The sequence below is a fragment of the Wyeomyia smithii genome, chromosome 3, assembly GCF_029784165.1.
Source record: "Wyeomyia smithii strain HCP4-BCI-WySm-NY-G18 chromosome 3, ASM2978416v1, whole genome shotgun sequence".
NCBI lineage: Eukaryota > Metazoa > Arthropoda > Insecta > Diptera > Culicidae > Wyeomyia > Wyeomyia smithii.
In genome coordinates this window covers 194,969,628-194,989,896 of record NC_073696.1, presented here as the reverse complement: position 1 = coordinate 194,989,896, position 20,269 = coordinate 194,969,628, and the positions used below count along the sequence as shown (strand labels likewise).

General features: G+C 39.2%; 1 pseudogene; it reads right to left on the bottom strand.

Moving 5' to 3' along the window:
* LOC129731138 (uncharacterized) overlaps positions 1 to 18,249 on the bottom strand; it is a 30,936-nt pseudogene extending 12,687 nt beyond the window's left edge.
* Positions 18,250 to 20,269: the final 2,020 nt, after the last annotated feature.

Below are 20,269 nucleotides of genomic sequence, written 5' to 3'. Positions count from 1 at the left end.
TCAATTTTTTTATCAATTTACAGGTTTCAAAAAATTTTATCAAAAAACAACGAAAAAAGTCAACCAACTATCCGCTAAGTAGCGAACTAACTAGCAAAAAAAGACTTTAGACGAAGCAAAAATTTGCTTAATTTTTCGTTTACTGAACAATTTAGTTAAAGCAAATAATTTGATATTACACGGCAAGCAAATATTGGTCGTCATTTTAAAGAAATATTTGCCTCGTATAATGCACACTTTGAAGCTGTTTTACGCTCTTACGACGTAATTTTCGCGTTTTGTTCGATATTTAGTTTCATTGCAATATTGTATGGAAGAAATTTCGAAGAGCTCGGGAATCCCGGGATCCCGGGAATCAATATTTCTATTCCCGGGATTCGGGAATCCCGGGAAAAGGTAATTCCCGGGAAATCGTTCCCGGGATTGCAAACCCTAAAACGAATAGCTAGAATCTTTCATTTTTTCCGGTTTGAACTTTTAGAGTCCACCTGTGTTGACCAGTGTAATCTATCCAGTTTTCCATGAGCGGTAATGGCGGACAATGGACGTAATTCATTTTAAAGCCTTCTGTAATTTTTGATCGCAGTAACGGAGTGAAAAACATAAAAATGGTGCAACGTATGCGCTCGATGAAATTTAAAAAACAAAACACCCATTGTTTGTTGAAGTTGCAATGCTACGTTATGATGTTGTTATATTTTCTACTCCGTTAGGCGTCGTACAAAAGATACGTTACGCTGAAAATCTAGATACCAGACCCCCTCCACCCCTATGTAACAATAAGTAACGTTCGATATCACTCCCCCCTAAAACTAAGTGACGCTGAACAATCTGCCCCCTCCAAATTTTCAATTATTTTGAGCAAACATAAAAGTTACGTAACTGTCTCAACTACACGCCAAACCTCCCAACGATGTAACAATATGTAACGCAGTCTCACCCTCCCTCTCTTGTGTATGACGCCTTACTGCGATTGAACATTGCCTGACCTACAGTAGACGTCAAAATGGACGGCGTGCACTATCCGCCATTAGGGTAACGGGGGTATTTTGGCCCACGTGCATATTTTGGCCCACCCGGTAACATTTTACGCATTTTTTCTGATAAATTCAATGAATATTAGAAACCTATGCATGCAACATTGAATAACACACCTAAGAATCATACTACACTATAATTTTCGGCAAAAAACTGGCTCTAGGTAGTGTTATTTTGGAATTAGTTCATACATATTCAAAGTCATGGCTGAGTCAACCCAAAGTCAAGAGGAAGTGGTAATATATAAGTCAACGTCCGGAAGCTATTGTAACAAATATGTATGCTTTTGAAACATTTCGTTGTTGTAGTAGCATCAATAAAATATCAAAGAAACAGTTTGTATACTCTAACATGTTGGAAAAAGTTGAAAAAGTGGTTAAATGCATGGCCAAATTATGTTTGCCTCTTTCTGCAGCCAACATATTTTGGCCATGCCAAGTTTTACCATCTCTTCGATTACCGTTCGACCGTTGCACGTGAACAAATAAGCAGCTTGTGACAATTTACAGATAATTACTACGCAATTTATCACATTTAACGATATGAAATTGGATGAGAATGCCTGTTAAACCGCTATAAGCCAAATCATTTCATTTTTATGTGCCTAAAGTTTACAAAAATTCACAGCAGAAGGATTTTCTCCTCAAACCCACTATTTTTGCTCTAAAAATACCGATGATGATCTTAAATATAATTAGTCCGAACTATTTCCATACACGTCTGTAGATATAAAGGTGGGCCAAATTAAAAATTTGGTGGACCAAAATATGTTTTTAGTACTTCGTAGAAATTTTGATATTTCTAGGATATTTTTCAATATATTGCATTGTTAAACGGTGTATATTAAAATAGACACTTTGCTGTTAACAATGGTATAATAGAGTAGGTATTTATGTTGTAAAGTTGTGTTTGTTTTTAATTAACTGTGAGAACACTTCCCAAAGCTGGCCAAAATACCCCCGTTACCCTACCACTTGTAGAAAGCTGCATTATAGCACGAAAAAACGATCGTTTCGCGTTTGGGTCACGATTGTTGTATAAGGTTTAGCTTACGTTTCAAGGAATGCATCTATTAATCAATTGTGGAAATATCTCCGCTACATATTGCCCCTTGCATGACAATTTAGACTTCTGTGATAATCATTCATTGCCCAACTACTTATTTCGCTCTATCAAATTGACACCTTAGTAGCGCAGTGGCAGTTTTTTTAGGTTCATTGTTGGTTTTGTTGTTCATTTGCAAAATCAAGTATATATTTTTGAGTAGCTTCAGTTGAAAATTAGGTTGAATTATCAAAACAAAACTAAGTGTTACATGATTGATTGGGTGATACTGAGTATCGATACTTTCTCAATTGTCATTGTATCGATACTAGACCTCACGGTTTCAAGTATACTAGATCAATATATATAGGTATCAAGCACTGACCTTTGCTGGAGTGATTTCTTATTAACCTACCAAGGTAGCAGTCATGGTAGAGTATCTTTGTCTATACAATAAAATATTTCTGTCCAGCGTTTCGATATCGCTAGTATCGATACCTATCACCCAAACAGCGAAATCGTGTGCGAGATTCGACTGTGATAATCGTGTATTCCGGGGTAGTCCAATTTGGTGTAAAAGTCGCAATAACTGCATACATCTCGAGTACTAATACGGCAATGCGCAAATCTGTTGCTATGACAACTGTTAACCAGCGCATGCGCAAATGTGTTGTGACTGCGCAGTGCAACTAGATTGACAATCGTTTTTATCAGTGGTAGTGGCAATTGATGTTGTTTTAGGAAATTTATCATTAGGAAATTTACCATTTATCATTATCAGTGCAGTGAGTGATTTTGTTAAGTGATTAAAATAAAAAGTGGTCCGCTAGTGATGAAAAAAATAATGTGGTTGGCTGCTGAACGAGTCTCGTTGTAGCCGTACATAACAATGCGCGGATTTTGATTTCTGAGGTAGGTGATTGAATCAAGTGAGTTTTGGGATGCAGATGCCAGACTATGATATCAAATTTAGTGCTTTTTAGTGAGTTTTTGAGGATTATACTTTATAAAAAGGCATAGTGAGGATATTGTTATTGTTGAACTCGTGTTATTGAAAACATCTCCAAAACAAGAAAAAACGGGCTTGTTCTCGAAATGCGGAAGTATTACTGATGAAAAACAACTTCAAACACAATATAATAACACAAGTTTTTCCATTACGCTTGTAGTACACTTATGTAACTAATTTCGCAGTAAATTATTTTCTAACATGTTTTGTGTGTCACCTAGGCATTTAGTCGTCACAGGTTTCATTTTCAGGCTAGAATAATCGCGTGCGAAGGATTAACAGGTGTTTTCTATCTCAGTTTAAAATGGAGCATTTCTCGTTAGCTTTTCAGTTATTAGCCAAAAAAACATGTAGGCTCATATTGGAGCCACATCCTTACAGAATTTGAATTCAATATTATAGGATGATTCAGAAACACCATTGGTGCATACTCCGCAGAAGGTTTGATTTCATACTATTTTTGTCGAACCATAGAGCGATGAGAACACTACCGCAATTCTCAGATGTTTGCTGAGCAACTCATTTCACTTATCTTGCGTGTGCGGATGAGCTATTTACAAGAGTTTCACTTGGCCTCTGCTCTAGCTGTCAAATTGAGAGCGTTTATTCCCCAGAGAAACTTGTACTCTGCGCTCTCTCAAAGGCAAATGGTGTGATGCAAATTGAATGCAAGCTCGCAGTTGTTAAGAGGGGAGAAAATTGTTTAAGATCAAGATGAGCAAAATGAAACCTGCGTGGCGCTAGTGAACACGAAATCGTCGTATTTTGGCCTTAAGTTATCTAATGATTGCGAACTTTCAGAAAGTTGCGATTTTCAGCAAACTTGTTTGAATGGTCAAGGTCTTCTGGATGATAACAAGTTTACCATGAAATTCCACTGCTACGTGGCGCTCAAGTCTTCGTATTTGGCCCAGTGCCACTAGTGCGTGGTTGACTAAATCGTGACTAAATAGAATATTTCGGCTTACAAAAAGATGCGGTAGTCATGCGATACGTATTATTGAAAGGTATTTTCCGCTAAATCGATTGGATCTCATTGATCGCATGTCTCTATCTGTAGAATTACAGAGTCGAATTCAACTTAAGTCACAACTACCCATGCAGCGTTAATCATAGTAACCAATGAGTCAGAAAAAAATTGACAGCTCTATCACTTGAACTCTAAGCGTGATGGGGAAAACAGTGAGACTACTCCGTTCAGCGTTCAAAGCACGGCACCCAACCACGTCAAAACCAGACATCGTGCGGCACCTCATGAACGCCGACTACGCTCGTTCCGGCATCTACAAGATCCGGGCACTATTGGACAACAATCAGAGCATCAAAAGAAAACCCGGTTCCGGAAGCCGACGACCCTGAGCAAAAAAAAGCTTCAAAGAATGCTTAAGAGGAAGGCCGAGGAAGAAGTAGCTACATTGCTGCGTGCGCTTGACCGGGAGGTCGGCGCAACTGACCAAATAGTGAAAAAGCGGCAGTCCCGTCCATTGATCTCGGAGCTGCAGGTAATGACGCAGCGACAGCGGCTGAATAAGATGGTCAGTCGATTTTCCGTTGCGAATCGCAACGTGGTGGTCGTGATGGACGACGAGACCTATCTCACTCTGGACTGGCAGGGCACTTCGTATTTTATCCCCCCACAAAGGAAGTGAGCTCCGAGGAAAAGTTTATTCCACACACCAAGTTTTCCAACAAGGTAGTGCTGTGGCTAACAATCATCGAAAAGAGGATGACAAAGCCGCTCTTCTTTCGCTCCGGATCGGCCTTGAACGTGGAAATTTATCGTATGAAGTGCCTGTACAGAGTCCGCTTTGATAAGCAAATGATGGTGAGGTCGAATCTTGTTAGAAGCAGGTCAGTCCTCATTATCAAAAGAATTCAGCATTGGTTCATTCTCATACGCCTCAAAACCACCACCACCACCACCTCATTTGGTCCGAATCTGTTTGCTTTATCTCAAGATGGGGTAAAAAAAGCAAAGCCTTGGTGCTACATTCCGTATCGGAACCTTCTGTTTTACTATACACAGACTTCGCAGCCGACTGTTAAGTGTACAGAACAATTGCGGGACTAGCGCTACGATCCTACTGACACTAACAGTCTCTCCCGAGCCGGGACTCGAACATACGACTGGCTTGATAGGCCAGCATCGTACCTCGAGACCAGCTGGGAAATCACGATGGGGTAGCGAACATTATATGCTTCTGAGACAACTCTTGTTTGTTATTCCTTGTTTTTACAAAATCAAGTATGAACACCGTTTTATGAACCTCTTATTGTGAATAGCTCTAAAAAGTAATTGTTTTAGTTTGTTTTACCACAAAAAATCGAAGTGGTCCAAATCACGAGCAATAAATATAGCGATATGACTATTTATATAGCGAAACTGCTCCATTATTCAACTCATCTCATATATTCATCTCATACAACATGAAAACACAATGGAAAACAGGAAAAAAACGCATATTTTCTTCTTAATTCAATTCAATAGATTTTTCTTAGTTCACTTTAGATTCCTCATAAAGTATAATCCTCAAAAACTCACTTGAAAGCACTAAATTTGATATTATAGTCGGGCATCTGCACTCGAAAAATCATTTAATTCAATCATCTACCTCAGAAAACAAAATCCGCGCATTGTTCTATACGGCTACAACGGGACTCGTTCAGCAGCCAACCAAAGTTTTTAATCACTAGCGGACCACTTTTTATTTTAATCACTAAACAAAATCACTCACTACACTAAGAATACTTTAATCTTCGAAATGTTAATCTCAAATTTCCTAAAACAAACTTGAATTAGCATAAATATATGAGATGAATTTCTACTATTCCTAAATTTCAACTGTATGTATTTTCATCGTTTTTCACTGCGTTGAAAAAAATCAAAAGTTGCCAAATCAGTTTCTGTTAATACGAAAAAAATCATACTGAAAATGTTGAAGTGGAATCATGATGTCAACAATTTTCCTCGAAGTTGAGCTCAAGTACTATAATCTCTTGTAGGTTCGGTTTGTCCCAATCCATCCATATTAGAGTACGGCGAGCATATGTTACAGTAGGTTTTCATGTAATAAAAATACTTACTTTTTCGTGTAAAGAGAAAAAAAGGAGAGGTTTTTTTGGCAAAATTTGAGAACATGCAAAAATATTAAACATTGCTGAACAAACAAAAGTCCTATCTTCATTGGGTACAGAGTTACAGAGTATTTCATGTAAAAGTTATTTGAAAGTTAGTTATTTGAACTTAACTTTTGTAAGTAACATTTTACAAGAAAACATTGTTCTAGAGAAGCATTTAGGCATACAAAACATACATTTTTGTTTAAGCCCACACATCTCCAGGAGTTTTCCTCACGAAGTTATAGCATATTTTAGCTTATTTTTCTATAATTTTAAAAACGTATAAGGCAAAAACGGGGCAAGTGGAATCATGATGTCAATACATTTTCTCAAAGTTTAGTTCAAGTACTCAAAAGTGTTATAAGTTCCATATGTCCCAATCCACCCACTTTCAATTCTAGACGTTGTCAAAGTTGTCGATATATTAAGCTAAAATATGCTGTAACTTTGTAAAGAAAAGTCCAAGCGATGTGCAGTCTTCAACAAACACGTGTGTTGTTTATGCCCAAATGCTTCTGCTATGGGTGGGTTGGGATAAACCGAACCTATAAGAGTTTATAGTACTTCAGCTTAACTTCAAGGAAAAGTGATGACATCATGATTCCACTTGCCTCTTTTAACTTATACGTTCTTAAAGTTATCGAGAAAATAAGCTAAAATATGTCATTACTTCGTAAGGAAAAGTCCTTCGGCAAAAATGTGTGTTTTGTGTGCCCTAAAACCTCCTCCGAACAACATTTTCATGTAAAATGCAACTAACAAAAGTTAAGTACAAAAAACTAAATTTTAAGTAAGCTCCATATACAATAGTTCTAATCAATGGACGCAGTAGTCTAGTTCCACTACAAAAAAAAGCTCCATATAATATACCTCATAACTTTGTACCTAATGAAGAATGGATTTTCATTTGTTCAACAAAGTTTCATATTTTTCAAACTTCTGCAACTTTTTGGAATAAACTATTTCTCTATCTCTTAACACAAAAAAGTTTTTTTTTTATTTTTAGTATAGAAAATTTGAGATTATGCGAGCAATCATACGAACAATTGTTCCGAAGACACTATTAAGCTAGGATGAAGGTGAATGGCGCTATGGAATTAAGTTCCAGACCACTGTGCACTGGCTATGTGAGATAGCCGAAAATAAATAGTTATCCCGGTTTTCAAGAACGATGCTAAGTTCATTCTGTGCCGAACACGCAGCAGCATCGGTTGTGTTTCGAATTCGCTCCGATAAAATTCAAAACGTGTGCACAAGTGCTGGCATTCATTGACCGGGCCCGGTGTCTTTTGTTTAGATTGCTGTTTCGCATTCAAGGTCAAGTGCCTTTGTGTAACTGTGTCGCTTTGTAGCTGCCTGCTGTCGAACGATTTGGTGGTGAGTGCAGTGTACTCCTGCACCTCCATCCTCGAATCCCCCCGACCCTGTCCCTCCTGCCCCTCCTTCTACTGTTAATTCTTCAGCTCCCTCACGTGTCAGGTTGTATCCAGACGGATCGAAGCTTCCAGTGGCAGTTTACCTCAGGCCTAAAGCAGGGCCGAAATCGAAATCATTGAACATATTACAGATTTCGAAAGACCTGACGTCACACTATAAAGCTGTGACTGAGATTTCTAAAATCAGGCCGAACAAGCTCCTTGTCGTGGTCAATGACCTTAAAGAGGCCAACGACATAGCTTGCTCCGAGCTCTTTACACGGGAATACCGTGTCTATGTACCCGCTAGAGATGTGGAGATCGACGGTGTCGTGACCGATTCGAGTCTTTCCGTGGAGTGTATATTGAAAAGTGCTAAAGGGTGCTTCAAGAACAGCACATGTCCCGATGTGAAGGTGCTCGACTGCAAGCAATTGCGGTCGGTATCGCTCGTCGGTGACAAAAAAGTTTACACTCCGTCAGACTCGTTTCGAGTTACGTTCGCCGGGTCTGCACTACCAAGCCACATCTCGATCCACCGGGTTCGTCTCCCTGTGAGGCTCTACGTGCCCCGCGTCATGAACTGCCTGAATTGCAAGCAGTTAGGCCATACAGCCGCCTACTGCTGCAATAAGGCACGTTGTGGCAAGTGTGGGGAGTCTCATGCGGAAGATTCTTGCAGTGTTAACGCTGAAAAGTGTATTCACTGCGGGGAAAATCAGCATGAGCTCTCGACATGTGCGGTGTACATGCAGCGCAGAGATAAAATAAAACGGTCTCTCAAAGAGCGTTCAAAGCGTTCCTACGCTGACATGCTGAAGAAGACCGTTACCACTTCTCCCGTTACTTCGAACCCCTTCGATCTGTTGTCCTCCGATGAAACCGATTCTGACGATTCACCAGCGGGAACATCCTATGCCAATCCTGGGGAGTCTAGAAAGAGGAAAACTAGTTCCTCTCCTAAACTTCCCCGAAAAGGTCCAAAGATTTCCCGAAGTGAAGTGAATGGTACAAACAAACCCAAAAGTGCAGCGGAAAAACCGAAGCAAACTCCTCCTGGGCTTGCAAATTTAAAGTCCCAGAAGGAGTTCCCAGCACTTCCTGGAACATCTAAAACCCCAGTTGTTCCTTTTGCACATCCAGTTGAAAAATCAAATGCTGGACTGGTGAAATTTTCTGACATTGTGGACTGGATTTTTGAAACTTTCAATGTACCCGATCCAATAAAAGTTTTTCTTACAGCATTCCTCCCAACAGTTAGAACATTTTTGAAGCAGTTGACCGCTCAATGGCCCCTCCTTGCAGCGATCGTATCCTTTGATGCCTAATTCATCTGCTAATCTGAAGGATTCTATCTCTGTCTTACAGTGGAATTGTAGAAGTATTTTACCAAAAATTGATTCGTTTAAAGTTTGATAATAAAAACAAAGGCGATGCATTTTCCCTTTGTGAAACTTGGCTTACTTCAAATATTGATCTCAACTTCCATGATTTTAATATTATTCGCCTTGATCGAGACACCCCATATGGAGGAGTACTTCTAGGGATTAAAAAGTGTTATTCTTTCTATCGTATTAACCTCCCCTCGATTCCAGGCATCGAAGTTGTTGCATGTCAAATGACAATACAAGGTAAAGAGCTTTGTATTGCCTAAATATATATATATATATATATATATATATATATATATATATATATATATATATATATATATATATATATATATATATATATATATATATATATATATATATATATATATATATATATATATATATATATATATATATATATATATATATATATATATATATATATATATATATATATATATATATATATATATATATATATATATATATATATATATATATATATATATATATATATATATATATATATATATATATATATATATATATATATATATATATATATTCCTCCCAGAGCACAGGTTGGGCAACGGCTGCTTTTTGATTTAATAGAACTTCTTCCCTCGCCACGTTTGATTTTGGGAGACTTCAACTCTCATGGTGTGGCTTGGGGTTCCCCTTACAATGATAACCGCTCCTCTTTAATCTATAACCTTTGCGATGACTTCGACATGACTATTTTGAACAACGGTGAAATGACACGTATCCCGAAACCTCCAGCGCGCCCAAGCGCTTTGGATCTATCCTTATGTTCGACGTCGCTACGGTTGGATTGCACATGGAAGGTAATCCTCGATCCTCACGGTAGCGACCATTTGCCTATTCTTATTTCAATTACTAACGGGTCAACTCGCATGCGATCAATTGACATTCCGTATGACCTCACACGGAATGTCGATTGGAAGTTATACGAGGAAATGATTTCCAAAGCGGTCGAGTCGATTCAACATCATCCACCACTTGAAGAATACAACCTCCTCGCGGGCTTGATTCTCGACGCCGCGTTGCAAGCCCAAACGAAGAAATATCCCGGCGTAACGATCAAAGAACGGCCTCCCACTCCGTGGTGGGACCAAGAGTGCTCCGATGTCTACACGCAAAGATCCGACGCGTTTTTGGCCTTCCAGAAGGGAGGTATACCCGACGACTATATACGGTACTCGGAGCTTAAAAGCCTAGCTAAAGCAAAGAAACGCGGATATTGGCGTCGGTTCGTTAACGAGACGTCGAGAGAGACATCGATGAGCACTCTTTGAAACACAGCCCGAAAAATGCGGAATCGCGTAACGGTCAACGAAAGCGAGGAGTCTTCAAGTCGGTGGATATTTGATTTTGCCAGGAAAGTATGTCCGGACTGTGTTCCTGCGCAAAACTTTGTTCGCGATGCGTCTCCGGGCCACGACGCGGTAGAATCACCTTTTACGATGGCAGAATTTTCAGTTGCCCTCCTGTCCTGTAATAATAACGCGCCTGGGTTAGATAGAATCAAATTCAACTTGTTGAAGAATCTACCCGGCAATGCCAAGAGGCGCTTGTTGAACTTATTCAATAAGTTCCTGGAGCAAAACATTGTGCCGCAGGATTGGAGACAAGTGAAGGTTATCGCCATCCAAAAACCAGGGAAACCAGCTTCTGATCACAACTCTTATAGGCCGATTGCAATGCTATCCTGTATCCGGAAATTGATGGAAAAAATGATACTCCGTCGTTTAGACCATTGGGTCGAATCAAATGGTCTACTATCAGATACTCAGTTTGGCTTCCGTCGTGCCAAAGGGACGAATGATTGTCTTGCGTTGCTTTCAACAGATATTCAGCTGGCGTATGCTCGCAAAGAACAAATGGCGTCTGCGTTCTTGGACATTAAGGGGGCTTTTGATTCCGTTTCTATTGACATTCTTTCGGGTAAACTTCACCGACAAGGATTTTCTCCAATTTTAAACAATTTTTTGCACAATTTGTTGTCCGAAAAGCATATGCATTTTACGCATGGCGATTTGGCAACTTTTCGAATTAGCTACATGGGTCTTCCCCAGGGCTCATGTTTAAGCCCCCTTCTTTACAACTTTTATGTAAATGACATCGACGAATGTCTGGCAAATTCATGCACGATAAGACAACTTGCAGACGACAGTGTAATCTCTGTTACAGGAGCCAAAGCTGCCGATTTGCAAGGACCATTGCAAGATACCTTGGACAATTTGTCCACTTGGGCTTTACAGCTAGGTATCGAATTCTCTCCGGAGAAGACTGAGATAGTAGTTTTTTCAAGGAAGCATGAACCTGCTCAGCTTCAAACACAATTAATGGGTAAAACGATTTCTCAGATTTTGGTACACAAATATCTTGGTGTCTGGTTCGACTCTAAAGGCACCTGGGGCTGCCACGTGAGGTATCTGATAAAAAATGTCAACAAAGAGTGAATTTTCTTCGCACAATAACCGGACAATGGTGGGGAGTCCATCCAGGAGACCTTATAAGACTTTACCAAACAACGATATTGTCTGTTATTGACTACGGGTGTTTCTGCTTCCGCTCCGCAGCAAACACACATTTGATCAAACTGGAGCGAATACAATATCGTTGTTTGCGTATCGCCTTAGGTTGCATGCAATCGACCCATACGATGAGTTTGGAGGTCTTAGCTGGAGTTCTACCATTGAAAACCCGCTTCTGGAGCCTGTCTTCTCGCATTCTTATCAAATGTGAGGTCTTGACATTCCAATCTACCCAAAGTATCGACGTTACATTCCATTATACCCAAAGTATCGACGAACCCGTGGTTCAAGGGGTTGGATTTAGGTCGAGATTTCATTTGCGTGATGTCTCGGCTTATGTCCCCTGCCCCAGTTCATGACATCGGCCATTCGAAGAGCATCAGACGACCATTCAACAACAAAACACTGATTGAAAAATTCATGCTCAAATTTATTCACTTATGTTCGAGCGTCTTGATAGAAAAATTTTCACTACACTTTTCACTTTTTATTCACTTTCACTATTTAATTCTATCAGACATCCGGTTTAAGGAACATACTTCAGAACTTGTAAAGGCTAAGAAAGACTCAGAAAAAGGAATAATTCACCATTTCAGATCCAAAATAGCCGAACATATATTTCATGAAGATCACGCTATGACTACCGACAACATTAGTCTAGTTCGATCAGTAACATCCCCTTGGAAATTAGATGTCGCAGAAAGTTTAGAAATTTTCAAACAAAACCCAGCTACCCTCCTTAACAGAGATCAGGGTAATCATTTCTCTTGGCTTTTTAAATTTCTACCGAAAACTCCCCGACAAGGCATGGATCACCAGGCCGCACATTTCTCTACCTAACTCAAGTTGTTTACGTTTTCTGAGTTAAAATTTGCCCCAGTCGTTTACCTAATTAGGTATAAAATTCTTGGGGTTTCGCTATTTGCTCCACAGTCCAAATAAGCACTGACGAAGGCACTATGTCAGTGCCGAAATACGTATTTGCAAGTGAAAAGTGATAGAATTAAATAGTGAAAGTGAATAAAAAGTGAAAAGTGTAGTGGAAATTCATGCTAGTTTTAAGTTAGACTTAATTTCAGCTCGTAGTCGGCAGCGAGGATAAAAAATTTTCTTTTAGTTTTTAAGTCACCAGATATAATTGGCGCCGTTAAACATTAAATTGTATTAGTGCCGTGTCAAATAAACGATATATTAGGAAAAAAAATGATGCTAAGTTTATGACACGGTTCCAAATTAGTGGATCCAGATCAGTTCATTTCCACTCCTTCCATGGATGCACTTAACCCTGGAAAGATAGTCTGCGTCAATTTGACTTTTCGCTTTTAGTGACATTGCCATCTTGTTTTTCAAATAGTTCGAAAATGTTCTAGTTTTTCAAAAAACCGAAATCTGGTATCTGTTATGTATCGATGTGTTAAAACCGTAAAGATCACTCATTATTAAATTGTAAACAAAAACTTGCATTTTAAATGATTTGAAATTCATGTATCAATTCAACGCCAAAATAAGATTATCTTTCTAGAGTTAAAGATGATGCAGAGCGTTCCTCGGTCTCTAATTGCTGCAAGTGTCCAACCAACATTCTTCTAATCACTTCCTCAATCGATCTGCATTGGACGTGGTCAGCTTCGTTACTGACCGTTTAAAACGTTGAATCACTAGGAGTTGCACTCTGAGAATGATTTGCTACTTCCAAGCAGTATTTCAATCGTTCTTTGTGTAACTTCACCTGATTATGATCCATCGCGGGCAGCACACGGGAGATATGCTACGCTATGCTATTCATACCTTCATGATCTTTGAATAGAGATCATCAAACACCAACTCAATGATTGTTCTGAATCCATGATTTGACAAACCTAACTGCACTTAACGAAATCGTACACTGCCTTGAAGTCTACAAACTGTTAATAAGTCTGCAATTGATCTCTCTAAACTTTTCCATCATAACATGAATTCTCACTAAATCAGAACCGAGTTCTCTAGTTTGTTGTTAATATTACTGCGACAGACCGCATAAATCTCGTAGTCCACACAAAATGTACGATGTCTGTACTTGCATCTACCAAGCGACAAGTTCATAGCAACTCATTGAGAGAACAAAGCACAAAAAGCATGAATGAAACCGCTAGCCGGTAGTTCGCTGATGTGAGTGTATAACTAGAGTGTGGCTCTAGCACCTGTATGAGTCACACTGGTGCAGTTCCATTTACGCTAAGGTAGCAATTACAGCCTGGTCTGTGAATTTTATAGTACAAATAGCATACTCAAGTATCAGCACACCCATCATATTTTTCAATCCTCAAAGCCAAGATAGCACTGATCTTAGCGAAATTAAATTTATTAGCCATACAACATTCCGAAAATCGACTCCGGACGGTAATTTATTGCTGTCGATCACGGTACGGTGGGGTTGGACACGCGCCTCACACAGCATTTATTTATGCTTCTCTCGCCGTAGTGCGCAGCCTCGTGCTGCATCGCGAAGGGTGTATACATTTGGCGCACGAATACCACGAAACGGGATTCTAAAAATAGCCTTTTCGTTGAAGCACTACAACTGTTTTCGAGCAGTAGTTTCCTCCGTTTAATTTCTAGACCCAACGATCGCTAGAACCGTTGTGAGCATTTGCTGCTATATATAGAAGTTTCAAACCAGCTCTCGTCGGGTAGTCTGTCTGCCTCTACGGGTTAATGGTGCGAGTTACCCTAACAGCTCAAAAATACATAAACATGAAAACTTCTCTGTTAAAGGAAACTCCGTCAAGATTGAAACCAATTAATATAAAAAAGTAATCAAGTAATAATTTCGTTACGAGAAAACTTTAAATTACCGAGAGGCGAACTTCGACTACTTTTTGAAAATTTTCATAATTGTTTCGATTTTATTATTGGATTATATTTGTTTCGTTATCACGTATATGACTCTGCTTAATTTATTATGCTTACAACAACACAGTAGTTAAAAGTTGTTGTATTTCTTATTTAAACCTCGTTCAAAGATTTAATTTAATCGTCTTTAAAGCCAGTTATAAATATTATACGTAACGATTCATTAAAAATATCACCTTCAATTCAATTGAAGTATAGGTGATCGAACATATCAACATACAGAATTAAAAGAGTGAATAAAATCCTTACGACGTCTCTACTAGCTTAATATTTTTTTATTTGGCGCTAGAATAGAAATATTGTTTTACCCATCTGGGTATGTTTTGACAACCTCGCCTGTAATAAATTACCCACTTGTGTCCAGAAGCAACAATCTAAAATCGTACCTTCGTTTCGCGAAGGTGCCTGTTGTTGCACTCGTCGACACCTGCTTTCAAGGACCATTCACTTCTAATAATTAGCTGGATGAAACAGTTGAAGATCACACTACAAAAACGATCAAACTAAATAACAAACAGTTTCCGAGTGCCTTTTCCATTGATTCTAAAAAACTATGATAGGTTTTATTACTATAATTACCATGACAGTTACAGCACTTGAGAACACTAACCTGTGATGCTCGTCAGGCCTGCAGTCAGTGGAACGTCCGTCAGTATGTTTTCATCCTTGCCTGCCTCCAGCAGAAGAACGTTCCAGTCCTCTATCTCGGACAAACGATTAGCCACCACCGAACCAGCCGAGCCGGCACCAATCACAATGAAATCGTACTGCTTATGAAAGCGCTTGGTGTCCGGAATACGATCGATCGATTCATTCCAGAAGAACATTCCACCCAAAAGCGTGTCCAGTACATCTTGGCCGGAAGATTGTCTCAGGAAGGACAGAAGAACGTACAAGTATAACAATGGTAGCAGCATCTGGATAGGTGAAGAAAACATTGAAAATGATTTTTTATCGATTTTTACCAATGAGCAATGAAATAATAATGCTAGTTATCATTACAAAATTGTCCAACATTTTGTCTTTCCTGCAACATATTAGTTATTGTTATGCTGTTATTTCGTTTGAAATCTGACGAAACATTTACCAGTTTCATTTCCAATTTCACAGAATGTACCCAGTATAGAAAGCAAAGACGTAGTCCCACGTAAAAAGGAAGGCTCAGGAAGAACAAAAATAAATGCGGGCTCCGCATCTTTTGTAAGTAAAAATTCCTTTATATACAGTGTTTGATCCCACGTTATCAATTCAAATAACAACCCCTAGGGCTATATTCCTTGTAGTATTTTCAAATGATCCGCGTTTTAAATAAATGATCTCACTTTCGTTTACATCTCGGTACCTTTGTTGAGGCTGTACCTGTCGGCTTTCAGCTAGAATGTTGATTGCTCACTCAAACTAGTCTGACCTTAACTTTGCACACCATTCGATTACGCTGCACTGGCTGTAATCAATGTCAGTGTGAGGATCAACACTTGTTCCGATGGAAATCACTGAATATGCAAATAAGATACCTGCCAAAGTACGTGGTACTCGAGATAGCCGGCTAAAGGCTACGTGAAGAAACTACACTATTGCATTCGTGGCTTCGAAATAGATGACTGCAATTTATCTTGATGAAGATCATCAAGATTCATTACACGCATTATTATTGCCAATTCGAGGATTGGAAAATATGACTATGTTTTGGTCGCAGAGCGACCCGTAGAATCTTATCGTTAAAGTCGTGTTGTTTTGAACAAAACGTCACGTAGGCATACACTTCTACGGTCAATAAACGTAGCAACCAATTCTTTACAGCGCGATGTTCACCTTCGATGAATGATTTGTGGAGATTAAAAAATCTTAGCCGGCCGGTTCCCTTGATTATGTTTCCTCAACTAAACCTGTTGTATTAAGTTTTGAAATTCTTTTTAACATAACCTTCACCCTTCTCAAAACAGTGTAAGAAGCAGTTTTCATTCGTTCGACACAATTTAGGTGAGCCCTAAATTGCAGCCAGGTGGGCCTGTAAAAATGTCACCCTGCAGACTGTGCATTTTTTTATTGTCTCAAACCAAAACCAGTTCCGTGGACGGTTCCGACGCTTCATTTGCGTTGTTTTCCGTTGGCATGCAACTTCGGACTCTGATCAAGGTCGTTCAGACATCCGTTAATAACATCAGCGTGAAAAGAAGGAGATACAAATTGGTATCCAAGCCGTGGAATATGCAAATTGGTTACAGGTTGAACTTCCAATTAAGAATGCATCTGCCAAAAGGCCTTGAGACTTGAGGTTTAAAGACTCTACAATTTTACGCAATATTTGATAGCTTTCAACTTTTTTAAAACTATATCTTTGAATAAATGCAATATTGTAATAATACAATCAGTACCATTACATTGTTGTGTCACTTAGCAGCAGTTTCATTCCTTTTACATTCATTGTTAACCAGTTTGTACTGTTATGTGCACGAACCAGTCGTTCCCCCTATATGCCTGATGCAGTTGACCTACATGGTTAAACTTGAAATTGAAAGTGCGATGCAGTGTTGTGCAATGATATCCTCTCAACGCACGTGCATTGGCCTTTGCGAATAATTTACAACCCTTCGTTCTGAGACGTTCGGTAGACGGGATCGGCTGGCGTATGAAACTTGTTTAGTTAAATTCGCCGCTGGGTTCGTCAATCTTTCTGGCAAGCCCTCGCCTCGGTGCACAAAAGTAATACTCAATCGCAATTACGATCGGAATTTATCGAACTAGACTGGTAGGTTGGTAAAATTGAGCCAAAATTTATGGCACGATTTGATATCCAGCAACTTGTGTTTATCATTGCGTTAACATTTTGGGTTAATGCTACATTTTTGCAAATCTACTTTTGAGTGGATGCCCATAACCGCATACATACGTTAATCCGTATTTTCACCTAGCTTCAGCGACCTTGGCTGCGAAAGATAATGACTCGTCAAACCGACCAGGTTGAAGATCGGTTTAATAATTAGAGCATGAAACATTACATCTAAACGCGAAGCATAGCATATGTGAAAATTTTCGTGGTTATATTTTTGATGCGGTTTACCTAGCAGGCAGGTTACTTCTGCCCGATGGTCAATTTGTTTTCCTCCCTAATACAGTACCAAGGCAATCGACAGTAAACGGAAACAGCTAGCGCGCTGTGAATGACAACAAAATGTCGAGTCTGTCGGCGCTCTACTATATGATTATGATCAATTAATGGAGGAGATAATAAAGCTGTTTGGTTGGTATCAGTTTCAGATAATTGATCCAATGCAAGTTCAAGCAGTTATGACCCCTTGATTGTCTGGATGGAGTTTAGTTTTTTTTTCTCGCGAACATAGCTCAATGATCAACACTTCAGCTCGCTTTACCCGCAGGCGACAAATTCACGGGGAAATTTAATTATCTTTGCGCGTTTCGTCGCACTTCTTCTAATAACAGCCAATCATAGAATTAGCGCGACAGTAGCAATTAAATGAGCAAATATTCGATTATTCAAACTGTTGACGGTTTAGAGTGTTCGTACTGGGCTCACCCAGAAAACTTCTATCGGAAATCTTGGCTGCAACGCAACCTTCTTCATGTGTTTGGTTAGCAAGCCACTACTTTGTTAAAAAATGAGAATAGTTCCAAGACTTTTCTAAAAGAACAAGAACTTTCGCCGAAAAATATTACCTTACGTGATTGAATCCTTACTCCCTTTAGAAAATTTTTACACATTCTATTTCACTCTAATTTGTTCAGCCGTGTTCAAAATTTCGTCCAAACAAGAGGAACTACGCGCACGCATTTTACAATTTTTCCAAGCAAACGAAGATTGTGGAAAAAAGTACACAATGGATAATATTGAGAGTGAAAATGTACCATTATCCAACGTATACTTCGTATCCGTATCCTGGATTCCATGAGAGTAATCCGGACGAGAGGTAGCGGCCGTCAAACGGAGAAAACAAATAAGAACACTCTCCGCTCTCCACACAACATGGATTCGGTAAGTCAGAGAAAAACAGCCAGAAAGTTCCGTTGTTCGAAGTCACGCATCTGCAATAGTTTAAATGAGGAGGAAATAGTGTAGGTATAGAAAGAAAACCAGATCCCCAGAGTACACTGACGTTCAAATCCAGATCCCAATACCGCTGGATAACTTTTCATTTTTTCCACCTATCGTGGTAATCGTTGCAAATTTTAAAGTTTTTCGTTCAGAACTTTCATTACTTTTTTCTGATTTGAAAATTAATTTTCAAATTGGCCGCCGAGACGAAATTCGTATTTTGGCCGAATCTTTTGATGGCAATAAACATCTTTTACAGTATTTGACTCAAAAGATGTACAAATTTTATACCTATGATGCCAAAGACGAGAGACCGTTTGAGGCTGTTTTGGAAGGTCTCTCAAATGTCAAACTATTTTTGAAATAAAAGATTGTTTGGCAGAATTACTTGGTTTTCCCCCAACTAAGTAATTTTCATGAAACGCAAGTCAAATGCAAAAAAAAAATAATACCGGAATACACCAGGAAAATTACTTGGTACATTTTGATCGTACCAAAGTGAGTAATTTATTTTTTTTAGAAAAAGCACGTGTTTTATTCAATGTTGGAATAAAGTGGGAAAACTTTTAGAGACATGGAGGCATCCATAATTTCACTCAATGCCGGAGATGTCAAGCCTATAGCCATGGAACTCGCAACTGCCATATGACAACAAAATGCATGATTTATGGTGACTCATCTCACACAAAGGACATCTGTCCTGTGAAAGAGACCATTGACAATTGTGTAAATGTGTAAATTGTGGGGGTCAACACAAATCAAATTTCTTTGATTGTCCTGTTAGGTCAAAAATTATTGGAAGAAATTCCAGACAGCGTAGGTATTCAAAACAACCTGTTATCGATAATATTCATGTGGGGAATCAAAAACTTTCAATACTGTTCAGGCATCACCATAATGACCTATGACGTGATCATAATGACCGAGACAGGACTTGACAACTGTATTACCTCGCAGCAACTATTTGGTGCAGGCTTCAATGTATTTCGTTGTGATCGGATTTCAGATAACAGCAACAAAGTCCGTTTTGGTGGTGTTTTGATCGCTGTTTCGCAACGATATTTTAACCAAGCTCGTATGCGATGGAACTCGATAGATAATAGTATTGAATGCGATTCTTCTCAGCTACCGGCGGCTAGCAGCACTCTTTTTGATGGCATGAATTATTTGTGCCTTCACCGAAGGAACCTTATATGCAACGCTCTCAATCGGATTCTTGACTTAGTTTTTTGTTCGCCAAATTGTGAGGCTGCTGTGTATATCTGCTCGACTCCGTTTCTATCCGTTGACTCGCACCATCCCCCGCTTGAAATATCTCTTCCCGTGCAAGTTGTGTGTGAGGGATCAGCTGATAGACGAAATGAACGGCCTTTGAACTTCCGTAGGATCGATTTTGAGGCCCTTTCGCAGTATTTGACTACGGTTAACTGGAATACGATTTTTACGAACGATGTTGACGAAATGGCAGAAATGTTTTGTTCTATTTTGAACAATTGGCTAGTTGCGAATGTTCCGCGGATACGACCCCCTGTTTCACCCGTCTGGAGCACTTATCGCTTACGAGCATTGAAACGTGTGCGCAACGCTTGTCAACGGAACCTACGACGACGTAGAACTTCTGGTAACCAAACAAGGTTTCAGCAAGCTAGTAAGGCATATAGGTTTTCGAATTCTTGTCTCTACAAATCGTACGTATTACGAGTTAGTAAAGTGACTTATTCGGGAATTTTATTGGACTCAAAAATGACCTTTGATCTGCACCGTTCTGG